The sequence below is a fragment of the Amphiprion ocellaris genome, chromosome 16 (genome assembly GCF_022539595.1).
Source record: "Amphiprion ocellaris isolate individual 3 ecotype Okinawa chromosome 16, ASM2253959v1, whole genome shotgun sequence".
In the NCBI taxonomy this organism is placed as follows: Eukaryota; Metazoa; Chordata; class Actinopteri; family Pomacentridae; genus Amphiprion; species Amphiprion ocellaris.
Window position 1 is genome coordinate 11,055,617 of NC_072781.1, and position 13,118 is coordinate 11,068,734.

Here is a 13,118-nt window from a genome sequence, read left to right on the forward strand (position 1 = left end):
AAGATGAGGATTGTGGAAAGCTCGGGGGAAGAAATGGGGAGGGGAGGGGCTTTTTACTACAGCATGAAGAAATGTCCCCTTTCCTCTTTAAGGGCTGCTGAAAGATGTATAGTGCTACAGCATCATGATGAATCCCTTCCGCGGTGGATAGGAGAACACTTCTCATATCATTAAGCTTTAGTAATGGTCCCAAAGCCGTGTCCCTCCTGGCAGGGTTGCCTGGCATTTACTCCTCAGGCTAACAGGCCTGCTGGCTACCTACAGATTCCCACTGTTTCACTGCTGTTGCTGCTGCAGGGCTTCGCCAGACAAAGAGTTAGCTTCCTGGAATAATGTTTAGCTGAACAGATCCAGTATGTATTCTCATCATGTCAATATTACTATCCAAAGAATGCTATTTTTTGCCTTCAGTTTTGAAGGATATATGGGTCTATAATCTCAAATTGCACAAACCCCTGTTACTGACAGTAACAATGGTTGTGAAGATACATTCTTTTGTAAATGATTTTTCGAAAGTATACTGAAACCATTCACAACTAGACTTCAATAAAGTTTGGGAACCCAAAAGAGAAAAAGAATGCACATAACGGATAATGCAGAGGTTGAGATATCATAAAATGTAGTCACCAGTATCGGCTGGCCTATTAAATCAGTCAATTATAGCCCTTTTCAAAATAATCGGCATCGGCTGGAGTTTTGCCCATTAAACGCCGATATATTCTTAATTTCTCATAATACAGTAAATGCTGTTAACCCCTTGACACCTATTGTCGTGAATTCGGACCACTTTCATTCAGACTGAGATAGCAATGCTGGTCTGTGCATATTCAATACGTACCTCGGAACCTTTTGCAAACACTGGTTTCTTGTAGGACCGGTCAGAGTGGGACCTAATTACTATATAACTGATATTATTATTATATATCTTTTCTACGTGTAATAGACAAATTAACAGTCTCCACTTACTTTAGCATCAGCTGGAAAGCAAAAACACACAAAAAACATTTTTTTATTTAATTGTAAATAAATTCAGGCGTCAAGCGCCTTGCGGCGTTTGTCCAATACATGGAGCTCTGACTCCTTTCAGTCTTCACCGTTGTCTTCTTAGTAACGTGCAGGAGCATTGCTGACACGTAAGTTTATAACGACATTAACAATGACTCAACATGTCTCCTGTTTCAGTTTAACTCTCTGTGCCATGTGTCATGACGAGTGACGCGTGCTTCGTTGCACGCATTGACGTAGCATTGCTAAAGTTGTGCTAACCTAGCTTAAGTTACTCCCTGTCTGTTTACGGTAGCAATAACCTAGCACAGTGTTAGCTAACCTAACTGTACAAAATAGTTGAGAGTACAGAACGAGTGTACATCACTGCTTCAGCTGCGTGTTGAAGAGCATTTAAGGAGGAGCGATGTGAATGCAGAGGGGAGAGGGTTTATTCAGTTAAAATGATTAACATTACTGTCTGTCTTCAGCAACCATCGTAATGTCATGTCACTCTTAGTTTTAATTTGTCAGAAAATACTATAATGTGACACAGGCTGTAACAGTAACTCACTGTGTGTGTTGTTATGGAGTAACATTAGTGTCAGGCTATCTGTCACTATTATATATTTAAAATGCAACTCTGTCAAAGATGACATCTTTTGACATCTGAGAAAGGCATCTCTGGTTTTTATTTTGGTTCATTGGAGTCATGACTTCATGGTAAAGAAAATAATGGAGTAAAGAAAATGTGATTTAAGGTTAAAGGGCATCAGAGGGCTGCATAAATAATGTTTTGCCAGTAACTTCACTCATTATGTTGCTTATATACAGCATATATATATAGCCTACCTCTAATTTCCAGCAACAAGAAGTACAAGACAAGATGTATTTCAAAACTCATTTATAGATTGGCTTTTTTCAGGTTATATAATTTCCCAGAGGTTTAAACCTTTGTTGCATGTTTTTGTACTTGAAAATTCCTCTCTGTTGTAAAGTTAAACAAATACTAAAGGACAAAGTATTTTATAACTGTAAAATGTTCTGACTGTAATTCATATCATTGTTGTTATAAGTGTTAAGGGACCGAGAAATAAGTTATTTTATTCAATATATATATTTTAAAATTAATCAGCTGATTAAACATTTATCTGTATTTTTTCTGCAAAATATCGGTATCGGCATCGGCCTCAAAAAATCCATATCAGTCAGGCCCTAGTCAACAGTATGAGCTCTGTCTTCCACTTCCCATAATACAACTTTGTACTATCGTTTGCTGGACACTATGTGACTTTTACCAGAATTTTTTTTTTTTAAAACTGGTAGTATCCAACCAATTTTCTGAGTAATTTGAGTTATTTTCTTGGACTTGACAGAAGTACAAACATTTTGCGTTTCATACAGGCTGAGTAGATCTCCTTATGATCAGTCTTCGTCGACAGAAATTTGTTTTCAAAGTCTCACGTCAAAAATATTAAAATGAACACATTTTAATTTTCATGTACACCCATCAGCCATAGCATTAAAACCACCTGATGCTCCAAGATGTTATCAGAAGGTCCTTTAAAGTGTTATAAGTTGCAAAGTGGAGCCTCCATATGTCTGACTTGTTTTCCAGCACTTCACACAGATGCTTGGTCCGACTGAGGTCTGGGGAATTTGGAGACCAACACAACATCTTGAACTCTTTATCATGCTCCTGAAGTCATTCCTGAACAATGTTTGCAGTGTAGCAGTGCGTATATTCCTGCTGAAAGAGGCCACTTCCATCGCAGAATGCTGTTGGGGGTTTTACACGGTCTGCAACAATGTTTGCATATTTTTTTAAGTGTTCAAAGCAGAACATTGTCCTGAATCCACACTGCTCCACCGACTTGTCTTCTTCCCAATGTGTGTCCTGCTATGATCACTTCCCCAAGTAAACCACATCGAGCAAGCCATCCACATGTTGTAAAAGAAAGCATGTGTCATCAAACCAGGCCATCATCTTTTATGACTACATGGTCCAGTTCTGATACTCCCATGCTCATGTAGCTGCTTTCAGTGGTGGACAGTGTTCGACATAGGCACTCTGTCACACAACATACTGTGATGCTCTGTGTGTTTGGCAACTTTTCTGTCATAGTTCCATTGTGAAATCAAACCACAAAGGTGGGCATTTACTCCCCAAGCACACTAACCAGCCCAGGGTGTCCATGACCCACTTGCTAGTCCACCGATTGTCTTTCCATGGAGCACTTCACCAAACCTGCAGTTCTGGAAATGACCCAGTCTTTTAGGATTCACAATTAGACACTTGTCAAAGTTGCTCAGATCCTGTTGCTGCCCATTTGTCCTGCTTCTAAGATGTCATCTTGAGGAACCGACTATTCACCTGCTGCCTAATATATCACACTCCTTACCAGGTGCCATTGTGATGGAATAATCAATATTATTACTTCCCCTGTCAGTGATTTTAATGTTGTGGCTGATTGCTGTGTAGACATATACTGTACATACAATTCTATCTACATCCATTAGCCTAACCTTAAACCAAGTCTTCATCCTAAATTTTAATGATTTATGTTATGTGGACTAAAAGAGGGCAAGTCCCCACAATGTTGTTGTGTAAACAGATTTATGTCCTCACCACAGGAGTCATACAAGTACATACACACAAATACACATACACACACGCACACACACACATAGGGCTCATTGGCCGAGGGGACACAACTTATGCAAAGTCAGGGAGGTTTTCATTTTTAAGTCCTGCATCTGTTTGAAATAAACATTTTGTTGAGCATTTTGTGGCGTCACATGTGTGAGCAATCTGGACTTGATTTGTTCAGTATTGTGTCATGCATACTCAGTGACAGACCAACAATAAATAAAATTTAAAATGAGACTGTTATTTTTTATTAAATTTATTTGTTTTTCCAGAAAACAGGCACTTTTTTTTTTTTGCAGTTGAGCAGTTTTCCCGTGTTGTTTGTCCTCCTACAGTTTTTATTCCGTTTCATCTCGTGCTCAGATTGAATACATTTGATTTTCTGTGTGGATGGGCTCCAACTCTGATCTCTGAACCTGTGCACTGAGTCTCCACTGTACTGTGCCTCCTGGGTGTGAGTGCATGTGTTACAGCATGCATTGGTGCGACTGCACTTGCGTCTTTCCCCAACTCTCTCTCTCACACACACACACAAACACACACACACAGACCCACATGCGGGGATATAGGTTTCGCCAGGGTCCATCATAGATCAACCTCCCCTGACAGCTCTCTTAAATGTCCTTGGCAGCCCCCCAACCCCCAGCCCTCGTTCTCTCTCTGTTCCTGCACCTTTTCCTCTCTGGCCGAGCCTCTGATGGATGCTGCCATATTTCTCTGCCTCTCTCCTCTGGAATGCTCCCATAACCACTGGGCCCTGTAATGCAAGAGACAATCTGTATATATCCCATTAAGTGTCACTTTGTGAATGAACCTGTTTCTTCACACTCAGTTCACCTCACAGAATGACATGCACAGGATGGAGTTGACCAGCTCCTTTAAATTCAAGATGAATGTCTCTTGGACAGCAAGTGTTTCTATTGTCAAATCTGTCTTGTAACACTGAAATAGGATTCAAGTTTCATTGCTGATCCCTATTTACATGATCTGCTTCTGTAGCTATTGTTTCACAAAGTGTCAGTTTTCCTTTTCTTGAGGCAAGAAATCATCTCCTGAACGTGCATGTCCTCTAGACTGTAAAGAATTACTCTCAAAAACAGTGTTTGTTTTCTCTTCACCCTCTGCAGTCCCCAGCTAATATTAGTTTTTTGTTTTTTTTACATCATGAAGCTTTATACACTCTCTTTGCTATCAATCACATTTTTAATTTAATGTATGAATATGTGATTTATGTTGCCCAGGCAGAAGATATAAATCTATTTTGCAAGAAGGGGGGGATAAGAGCGCTGATGTTCCCTTATTGATTGGCTGCCTTAATAGTGTTTGTTCTTTATAGCTGATCTCAGGAAATAAAGCAAATAAATAGTTGAGAATGAGTTCAGTGACTGCGATGCTCGCAAGGATGGGAGAGAGACGGAGTAAAGAGAAATGAACAGGATTAGTAAGCAACAGATAGAGAATCAAATTGTGGGAAAACAAAGAAAATGCAGCTGAGAAAGTAAAGAATGAGTCATTTCCATATATTCAAATTGAAGGTGGCGCAAAAGTTCATCTTCACAGAATAAACTAATTATTAATAAACTTTTCCCTTTTGTGTCCTTTGAGCTTTACTGTGAAACCAGGGCACCAAGTCACATGATGTTTTCGTCACTTTTTTACATGAAGCTGGGCCAAAACTGAAGGTTAAGATGGTTTCTGTGGTGGTGCCGAGCTATAATACAGTTTGCTTCCAGGTATCGCTGTCCTTTGTGTGCTCAAAATGCTAACTTTTATTGACATCTCACCAGCGTGTCATGAGTGACAGAACATGATGTTTCTTTGCAAACCCAGAAGCCACATGGTTAGATGTCAGTCTTGAGTCATATCTTTGCCGTTAATGCGGAGTGTCAGGCCATTATTTGCTCTAAGACTGTTTTACAATTCTCGGAGGATTTGTCAAATTGATTTGAAAACCAAACTGCGGTTGCTGCCCAGCACCAGGCTCTTCAGAGGACTGATGAATTAAATTCATCTTGACATGTCACATTAGAGGAAAGGAAAGAAATCACTCTCTTAGGTGAACTGTTACATAAATGCATTAGAGTGGTAGCTGCGATTGCATTTAAGCTCAGATTTAGCATCTCATCTGAGGAACAAATATTCATCTTAGACTTCTCATAGATCAGCTATCTGATTCCAAACTTCAATCATAATATCTGTGGAAGAAAACGTTAAAAAGACCTGAGATCAGTGACTTCAGCTTCTTTCCAACTTGCTCCACACTGAGAGGAGGAGATGAGAACATAAATCCAGTCCATTAGCCCTCAGGTCTCCTGATGACAGTTCCCGCCCTACGGCTGATGTAAACCAAACTTCCTGTTTGGAGATGAAGAAGCCTGTCATACAGCTGCAACAAACTCAGCCCCTGTCACCCTCCCCCTGCGATGCTCAGGCGTTAATAGCAAATCGATTCTAAATGAGGGACAAGGGAAACAAGAGAGGAAAAAGGAAAGGAGTGTTCATATCCGGAGGAGGGATGTACAGAGAGGAAGATGCTGAAAGTAGGCAACTTTAAGGGAGCTATAGTACATATACTAAAAGAACATTTTAGATATTCTTGCCCCTCACTGTAGCTGTATGTCATTTGGAGAGGATAAATAGCAACAGATGTGGACAGCACAGCAGCATAGTTCTGAAATAGGGAACTGCAGGTTTCACATTGTTGATTCAAAACAGCTGCAGCTACATGAGCTGGGCTATAAAACCAACTATAATGGTTTTATATCTCATCCTCACATCTTTGTTTAAATATTACATTGTCATGTTGTTCACCACTGGAGGTCTTGCCATGTGACCACAGTCTAGCTGTCTACGAGCACTCCAAATGACCTGATGATAGAAGTAATGAACACTGTTTCATCTCATCATGCCTAATAGTGTATTGATCTCAGCCGGGGAGAAATGACTACATCATCTCCTTAGTTGGCCTGTGTCAGAGTGTAAAGACTTGCTACGTGACATTACAGATACTCAGTATTAAACGCTACACAAAATCTCAACCTTTTGAAACCGTAATATGGGATGTTGCCAGCATGGACTAATAACACATATCCTCTAAAGTGCAGATCTGCTTCTACCTTTTAGAGTGTTATAAGGTCAGTTTATCCCAGTGCAAGAAGTTTGATGTTTTGTTAAGTCATAATTGGTGTTTGACTGCTTGGTTAAACTCGCTTCAACATGCACAAAGCGTATTCAGTGGTCTGTAGCTGTGACGAAGCAGCAATAGTGTCCTTGTACTGCCTGCTGTTGCTGCCAGCCTCAGTCAACAAACTATCCCTCCTCTTTTTGTTTCTGTCGCTGTCTTCTCAGTAGGGTAATCAGCCATTCTCCTGCAAGGTAATTCCTGCTCAGGAGTGCATGTGGCCGACACTGCGGAAATTCATTTTTTGGTTTAATTTCAGGCCTATTGATCGTGGAGCGCTTTACGACTGCATGACATCCATAATCACAACAATGGTATGACAGCGCAGATAAATAATGTGGCAAAGGCACGGAGAGAAGGAGGGATGTAGGGATGAAAGGGAAGCAGAAATGAAAAAAAGAAGGGAAGAGCTAGGCTCTGTCTCTTACTGCATTCTGTATTAATTACTGAAGTCCACCCTATTACACCCTCCCAAACCCAACCCCGTCACCTGATTGATCTCCCCTCTGAGGCTATAAATTAGTTTTCTTCCCAAACTTATCTGAAATCTGTTTGTTTAAGCATCCATTAAAGGATAGAAGCCAGTGCTCTACAGTAATTACCAAGGCTACTGTAATATCTATAATTATTATGATTAGTGGAGCAGAATTAAGTTACTGCTAAAGAAACCACAAGGGGCCAAAGCCACAGCATGATTATGAGGTTTTGCATATACTAATGCTGTCGCTGAGTGCAAGCTGGAGTCATGTAGCTGAAATTAATACTAGATGATTCCAGCAACAGTGGATGCATACTGAAAAGCAAAACATTTTTTAGGTTATTTGTGGCCATATTTGCTTTTATTAGACAGACCAGTGTAGAGGTACGTAGGATTGGATGTTGCAGTTATGTGGTATGCATCTTAAACACAAGACTACTAAAAGCAAAATTTATGAGGCGAAACATTTAAATTGTAAACTTGGTAGCATGAAATATATTTGTTCTGATGGAGCACACTAACCAATATTCAACATGCCGCTGGCTTGATTTAAAATTAGGCACTTCCAGGTTATTTTACACGTCTTATAAGGTATTTGTGGAAGTATTGCACACATTCCCGGCATTCTGTTGAGTCATTTTTCTCCTCAGTAAGCATAAACGCCCATTTCAGAGACAGTGGGGACCAGTGCGGTCAGTGTTTGTGCAGGCAAAAACTTTAAGTGAGTCAAGAGAGCTGGTTTAGGCCGGCAGCAGAGGCCACAGCAGGTCTTCTTGCCTCAGCTAGGTGTGTACACATAACTGTGTCTACGTGTAACTTCACCACAACTTTGCTTAACTTTAAAAGCGCCCAGCTTGGAAACAGGTTGAAAGCTACATTATACATACAACGAGATGTGATAAACTGAAGTCCGAAATGCGACCTTTGGTGGTGTACATGCAGTTAAATGATAACGGTGTCTAGTAAGCAGTGGTGTTGGTGATGCAGCAGTGCATAAAGCATGCCTCATCTTGTTGTTGGAGTCTGAGTTGGCTGACAACCCCCGCTCATAAAATGTCTCAAGTCAGAAAGGCGATAAGGATGCAGGGTTAATAAGGCTTGGCACACAGTTTTATTTGTGCGGAGGTGGAGAAGTTGTGCTCTTCCCCCCCTCCCCCTCTGGAAAGGATTGGAGCGGAGTGGATTCTGTTGCAGGATGGGAAGCAGTGGGGTGATGGAGGATGCTTAGCGAGACAGAACAAGAGGGCACGAGTACGAGAAACTGACCATTTTTCATTGTTATATCAGTAGTAGTACACAGGGCTGATTCGATGTATAAGTTGAGATGGTCACATGACAATATTCTACTATCTTGAACTTGCCAGTACATCTTATTATACTCTAAAGCAGTAATGATGAAAATTTTAACTTTATATTTGAGAAGTTTTACCTGACTTAATGCGTAACAGTGGAATCCAGTTCACTACATGAAACACCATCTGAATGTTAGTTGCATTGTGCATGTATTTGGTCGCACGATAGTTGGAAAATCTCTTCCGTATCTCCATTGTAATTATTGTTGATGAGAACAATGAGCTGCTAACCGAACGTGTTTTTAAAATTGGCAATTGTAAAATGCTGCACAAAACACCAGTGTACTTGACCAATCAGGAACACTGCAAGCCACACCTAGAAAGTCTTTCAACCTCTGGGAAGTTCTACCTCCAAAATTAGGGACTTTTCATGAGGTAAAACAATCTCCCAGGAACTAAATTCAGCAAATGCAGGTAAAGAACCTAAGTTCCTCTAAAGGTTCCTGTGATACAAACAGAGCTTTTGTTGTGTGTGAGAAATTGACTCTCATCATGTCATAGTGATGCCATATTTTAACAGTATTTTCTAAACCTGAACTTGAAATGGAGACTCTAATGACAGATGCTGTTGAGTAGCGTTGTGGGAAATAGGAATCTATGTTCTTGACCCATACCAAGGACTAAAAGTTCCGACATCCCAGCCCTGACTGGATTGTCAGTGGAGTATCCCTTTGATATGTTATAGCTATAGGATAACTTATATGTATAGCCCTTTCTGGTTTAGTAATGTAACAACTTCAAGCAGTAAAGTTACAGAGCAAATTACTGATCATAGGGTGATTTTCAGTGATGGAGCATGTAGTCACAAAAAAATCTCATCACTGGGCTCTTCTATCCTGAGCCTCGGGGATTCTGTGCAGCTAAACATGCATACACAATGAGACAAGACTTGGTAACAAAACTGTTTCCTGTTGGTGTTAGGGATGAGCACCGCTGGGAGTGAATCATGCTACAAGGCTCCACACCACTGCTCAGCTATAGTTATTTGTATGGGAGTCAGCGCAGAGCCTGCTGTCTTTTTAGGGAGGGCCAGTGACCCTATCATGGACACGACCTGTTAAGAGATAGAGAAGCAGCCTTTTCTTATCTGCATGCCCTTGGAGTACGCGCCCATTGATATGCCACCTTGACTCTATCTTCATGCCAAGATGCTTCCAATTATGCGAGCCGCTGGAGTGAGGCAGAGCGTGGGTTTCTGTACGATGAAAACTGGTCCATGGGTAATGTGATCCTGCTGCTTTTCCCCCCCATAGGGATGGTTTCTGCACACGGAGGGTGGATTAAAGGAACAGCCATTTCCCTATTCAACACTTCCCAGTTCACCACTTTTTCCCACAGTCTTATGACTCCATAAGGTAGACGGTTCTATTTAGGAAATGGCTTATCACCAGGGCCTGAGCTCTGCCACAACCGGCATCCATTAAATTCAGCACTTCAATACATCACATGTGGGAATTTTTTGCTGTGATATCAGTTCCTGGGCTATCAGTCTTTCTTTAGATGCCTCTTTTTAGGCGTCATGATGTTGCCAGACAGCGTGGTTGAGGTGACCTTTGGGGCAGCGCTGTCACTGACGGCAACCTGTCACTCAGCTGAAATGACAGGCTCAGTGCTGGACGGCTACTGGGAAAGTGAGAGATGGATGGAGAAGCGGTATGGAGATTGTTTAAGATCCGTGGAAGCGTCAGACACACTCTTCTTCTATGTCTGTTTTCTTGTCTGGCTTCCAGGAATCTTTCCCTTCTTGCTCCTTGTTATCTCAGTTTGCACTTTTCTGCTCCAGCTGTGGACAGTTTACACAACAGAAGAATCATCACAGTGATTTTAATCTTGACTCCTGCAGTGAGGAAGTGTTCTTCTTGACATGTTCCTTGTCATATTTCATGTTGTTGGTTTCCCAGAAGAGGGCAGCACTTCTTTACCAAATGTTACTGTAAGTTCCCCATATACGTATTCCAGTATTTAAAGCCCTGCTGTGCAATTTATTGAGGCTGAGCATGCAGACAGAGGTCACACTCTTGGCTCTTTCAGCACAGAAGATGCTATTCGTTCCCTGCATGCTTGTCAGCCCTTTAATCTGATCCTCCCCACTTTCATATTTTGAAAAGAAGTGATTCAGACTAAAAATGTAGCTTGTCATAAGCCCTGTGATTTATGACAAATGCACGATACAATTTACAGCAGACTTCAGTCACTTGGAATTGCACTGTCTCTCGCCCTTCTTCGCTCTGTCTTGCTGCCTCCACCTCCCCCTCGCTCTCAAACTCGCCCTCACTTTTTTCGTTTCCCCCCTCTCCCTCTTTGCTCCTGCTCCACCCTATAATCACGCCGGTTCATGGCTCTCATTTTGAGTGGTATATATAGCAGTAATTGTCAGGGTGCAGTACAGAGACTGGGCAGAACATGTGTACTCTCTCACAGGGCTGTTTTGCAGTAAATCTCTTAGGGGAGAGCAGAGGACTGGGGTGGGGAGGGGTTCTAGGGTTATGAACGTGTGCAGGAACATGCACTCACATAAAGACAAATTCACTTATCCACTCAAACAATACAGTAAGCGCACAGAGAACCAGACGAAATTTTTACAAGCACCTAAGAAAAAGCACTGCACTCATTAGCAGGCATTCTCTCTGCTTCTGCAAGTCATTATATATCACTGCCTATTCATTTACTCTCTGAAAGGGCCTGACATGGAAATTGAGTGTGTCTCATAATGTGTTTTTCCCTCAATAGGATGGGACAATTATGCAAATGCATTCATTATTCAAGGAAGCATCTCCTTATCTGTAAATATTAGCACTCCCAGGTGATGAGCTGAGGCCTGTACGTCAGGTGGTCGCTCTACTTATGATCCATGAGCGCTCAGAAACGCACTCACCTACTGTACTGTCAATTGGAAGTGGGAAACACACTAATGAGCATTCTCATCAGTCTCTTATAGATAATACCGCAGCAGTTCGCCTTTGCAAACATGATGGAAAGCGACAGCAGAAAGCTGCCACGTGGCTTTCAGCGCAGACATTCCTGCTGAATAATCTGAAGTTCGATCAGACAAATCCCTGGCCATGTCTGTCTGCCTTACGGAGCATGGAACACTGCCTCCAAAAGAGATGACGGCAAAACTTGTTATGCAGTCCAGTTGTTTGTATGTGTGTGTGTGACGGGGGGGCTTGTATGGACAGGTCTGTCATTCAGAGAGCACACACAGTCTCCATTGTGGGGCCGTCTGTGGTCCCCATCGGGTCAGGGTGGGGTGGCAAAGGGGGCCTCCCGAATAAAAACACGTGCTGCAAACAGGAAGCGGGCCTGTAAGGATAAAATGAGAACTGCGTGGCCGGGTGTTTATGAATGGATTATGCTCATATTTCCTTGACTTTTTTTTTTCGTCTGTTCCAATTCATCTTGATAAAGCGATGAAGTTTGGGTTTCTGTTCAGATGTAAGTCCTCACGTGTCCATGCAGTACAAGTATGAACCTTCCAAGAGATGTAATCAAGTTATGACTTCCAAAATCATGTTCCCCTAAAGCATGTTCTAGACACTAGTATCTAGTGTCTGCCAGCATGATGAGATAATTTAGGTCCTTTCCACCGAAGTGACACGTTTCTAGAAAACAAGTGGACCTGCATAAGGAGCAAATGGATTTATCTCCAACTTGCATTTTGTCTGGTTTAAAAGTTCAACAGTTTACAAAGAGGGCATTTTAAAACCAAATATAAAATAAGTCAAAATAATGAACTCATTATATTTGCTTACAGTGCAAGTGTACTTGCATGAGTGTTTATACAGTGTGCTAAAAGTGCATGAAAGGATGCTGAATGTGTGTGAGTACACTCCATGAACCCAGGTGCTCTGCTTTCAAGTATTCCTTTCCTGTTTGCCCAGCAGCTGTTTCATCCCAGCGAGTGACCACTTCACAGCTCTGCTGTTTTCTTTCGGGGTGGATTTGTCAGCTGTGATCAAATCAGACTTTTGTTGAGAGTAAATTTTCTTTCCAGACATAACCGATTACTCCACCCACTTCTACCAAATTTGATATGCTTGAATTTAGTCATTAATTCCGGGATGCTGTTGTGTATTTTTGTTTCTGGGATAGTAAAGTGATTTCTCAGTTCCCATGAGAGGCAGTATTTACAAAGGATTAAGTCACAGTAGCTAACAGCTTAAAAGGGTTGTCTTTGGGCAGACGAGTCATTTTAGGGGAAACCTTGTGCAATAAAGTTCCAGTATCCCACCAGTTTTACGCATGTAAAACCCCAGAACACAGGGTGGCTGACTAACCAGTTTGGACGGATCTTCCCGTAAAATAACTCACATATCAGAGGAGGTACAGTGTAGAAAAATGGTACATTCAACACAGCATCTACTGCTTTTCTGTTTGCAGACAAAACATACAATCTAAACCACTTATTCATCAACAAATATTCTGCAGCGTCATGCATTAACAGCAAGAATGAGGCAGGAAGCAGAGGACAGC